We start from the raw sequence: 3,387 nt of genomic DNA on the forward strand, positions 1-3,387 counted from the left end.
TATTCAAATGGAATAAAGCATTAACCTTTTCAAGATCAGACGCTTCAAAAAAGTGAGGAGCAACATTTTGCCAACCGCGACACGAAAATTCCTCATATTCTCGAAATTTTGAATAGCGGATTGGGCTGCACCCTCTGTGGCTTGCACATCCAGCACCGGACTTTCCACCACCTACACGTATTTCACACATAGAAAAAGGGAAAATCGATACCAAAAACGTTACATCTTGTTGACACATAAAAATTCAGCCCAAATCGAACGGCCCAAGGAGTAAAGCCCAATTGGAGGATCCCCAAATCAGATAGCCCAAAGAACGAAGTCCAATCGAACAAATCAAGGTGAAGGCCCAAATAAGGGGGCCCAAGAATGCTGTAACGCCATCGCCCAAGTTTGCAAGTCGCCCAGAATCTGAACGAATAGAGTGTCATACGGTCGCCCAGAGCTGTTATTCTATTCTCGCCCAAACCTTCAAGTCGCCCAAGGTATCAACAGACATAACGCGTCGTGATTATCAAGAAATGCAGTTATCAAGGTAGTTGTTAAAGCAGCCCTATCACGTTCCACGACTCAAGGAATTCAATCGAAAGCGGTTGAACGATGAAAGGTAATGGCAGCAGTTAAAAGGCAGTTTTCATGATAAAATGGCCACTACGAAGAAAGTGGGTAGTTATAGGACGATCAAGCAGTTTTTAGAGCAGTTAATCACAAAGAGATCGTCTATGAAGTATAAAAGGGAAAAAGAATATAGAAGCAAAGGACCGAATCCAAAACTCTCGAACAGAGAATATGCAATTTTCATTTCCTTAGTTTTTAGATTTAAACACTTTTCTTTCAGTAACTCGTGTGCTTGCGCCCCTTGGAAGCACGTTGTTTTTCATTTCCAATGGTAAAGTTCATCACCAATAAAAGAACACCCCTTTTTGGGACTTTGTCTCAAGAGGTTTCGTCCCTTACACAATCGTCTGATCCTTTTTAATTGTTAGCGACTTAACCCGCGCGAAACACATACATTTGTTTCATTGCATGATTTCTTTTTCTATATAAGTGCGACCAAATTATGACGAACACAATGTGTGCTTTGACCTACTACCACGTTTTGTTAATCAAGGTGAAAAGAAAGAAAATTATTCTATCGTCTTTGTTTTTGTTTTTGTTTTTTTTTTTTTTTTGGAATCTCATAAATGATATGATATATTGAACCCCTTTTTAATGGTCATTATTTGGCCAAAACAATGTTCTGAATAATGATTTTTAAGAAAACGTGTAGTTAAAAAGTATTAGAAAATTTTAAGTTGATAGGCAGAATATTTTATAGTGTGAATTGTTAAAAATAAATATATAGAAAAAATAGTTTTCAAATAATGATCTGACATAAGGGTTTAAGGTAAAGCAACTTAAAAAAAAAAAAAAAGAAAAAGGAAATTTTGTCCATTAAAATGTCCAGTGAAATAAAAAACTTGGCTTGTAGAGATCACTATTTTGTTCTAAACAATTTGCTCTTGGCTCATAGTCATGCCATGGATTCATGTTAACCACCACCTCCACCTGTTCAGCTTTTCACCGCCGCAGCACCACCCTTCCCACCTGTAAACCCAGAAACCATTCACAACAATACAATCACCATAATTATCAGCCACTCTTATTATCTTTGAAGGGTGCAAAAAGATTGAAAGTCTGTCAGACCACCACCTGACCATCCCAGCCGAGCATACCCAACTGAGAACGATCCTCTACTGCCCCGATGACCCTGAACTAGGGCCAGGGTGCTGTTAATCACGCTCTAGTCAGGTGGACATACATCCTCAGTCAGACTTGGTTTCTTGTCTCCTTAGAATTCAAGGATACAGAGGTACGAGCCTATAGAACAGATCCTGTTCAAGTAAGGTCGTGGACAATTTGAATCCAATTCTTCTATCTATATTGGTTATTTTATTGCTTAAGTTTCGATGTGGGATTTTGTTACCGGTTCGGAGTTCTCGAANGAATCCAATTCTTCTATCTATATTGGTTATTTTATTGCTTAAGTTTCGATGTGGGATTTTGTTACCGGTTCGGAGTTCTCGAAAATTGCTTTCCTTCTCTTCAACGGCTTGCTCCACTATTGCTTCCTTAATCTGTATTCAACCCGATATTTTCTTGATAATTCTTCAATCGACAAATCTTATTTACTTTTCTACACCATCACCTTGAGAACTCGTAATTATCACTACTTTAGATCTCCAGTCGCGTTCTTTATTATCCAATCTAAATTCCTCAGAAGCAAATTCATGCTTCCGTCATAGTATCCAATGGGCATGAGTTACCCCTTACAATTGTTTCAAAGTGGATATCTTTATATGTTGAATTGAATGCTGTTTATAGCTCTGTTTCTATGCTTTTGTTTGGAATTCAAGCATCAGGGCACTTGTTAATGTGGGTTTTGTTGGATCTGCGTCTTGTATTTATAAGTTAATTAGAGAACTGGGTGTTTCATATTGATAGTTACACACTCGAATACTTCCAATATTGAATGGAATTGTTGTGTTTCTTGAAAGTGGGAAAATATTTGCAGATATGCGTGAAGGTGTTTGGTGAAATGCCTTACAGGGACTTGGTGTCTTGGACTGATGATTTCGGGGTATGTTGGGTGAAAAGAATGATGGTGGCGCTTCTCGATCGTTAAGTGAAATGCAGAAAGAGGTTGAACACAATTGTAATGATACGGATATGCTGAAGTTTTGTCGTGGGTACTTGATCAAAAGTGGTTTCTCGATTGATCAATTGGTGAAAGATTCAATCTTGTAAATGTATACTAACGTTGGTAGACCGGTAGTGTTGATGATGAGAAAACTCTTTTCGAAAAAATTAATAAATTTGATGTTGTTTCTTGGAATATAGCGATATCCTTGCATTCTTTGAAAATAAGTTATTTGAAAATACCAGTTGTGTCTGTAAAATTTGGAACGAGCCGAAACTAAGCATTGAAACATTAACTTTGCTTGTTTCGAGGTTGAAAATTATGCATGACATTAGAGATAGTAGTAACCCATGTTTGATGGCCATTATTATGTAAAAATAATATTTTGAATAACGATTTTTCGATGAATGTATGGTTAAAGAGTGAGGAAAAGTTTTAAATTTACATACAAAATATTTTATTGTGTGAATGTTAGTGAAAATGAATATAGGAAATAAATTATTTTGTTTTAAGGGGAGTCAAACAAGAGCCAAATAAATGGTATTATAGCATATTAAGGTGGTTAGTATTTTTCATTGGAAATAATATTATTTGTATTAGCCTTTTGATTTGGTGTACCAAACACAACCAAAAAACTAGATAGTTTAGGTAGAGGTGGCAATGAATCGAGCCGGCTCGACCCTTAAACACCCAAGCTGAGCTCGTGGCTC

The 3,387-nt window shown here is 36.9% G+C and overlaps 1 long non-coding RNA gene across 1 annotated transcript; it reads left to right on the forward strand.

Annotated features, from left to right (window-relative positions):
* Positions 1 to 1,464: 1,464 nt before the first annotated feature.
* Positions 1,465 to 2,895, forward strand: LOC111368701. Its single transcript, XR_002698036.1, has 2 exons — positions 1,465 to 1,884; positions 2,552 to 2,895. It is a non-coding gene; the product is annotated as an uncharacterized LOC111368701 (long non-coding RNA).
* The last annotated feature ends 492 nt before the right edge of the window (positions 2,896 to 3,387 follow it).

The sequence above is a fragment of the Olea europaea genome, chromosome 19, assembly GCF_002742605.1.
Source record: "Olea europaea var. sylvestris chromosome 19, O_europaea_v1, whole genome shotgun sequence".
Taxonomy (NCBI): domain Eukaryota; kingdom Viridiplantae; phylum Streptophyta; class Magnoliopsida; order Lamiales; family Oleaceae; genus Olea; species Olea europaea.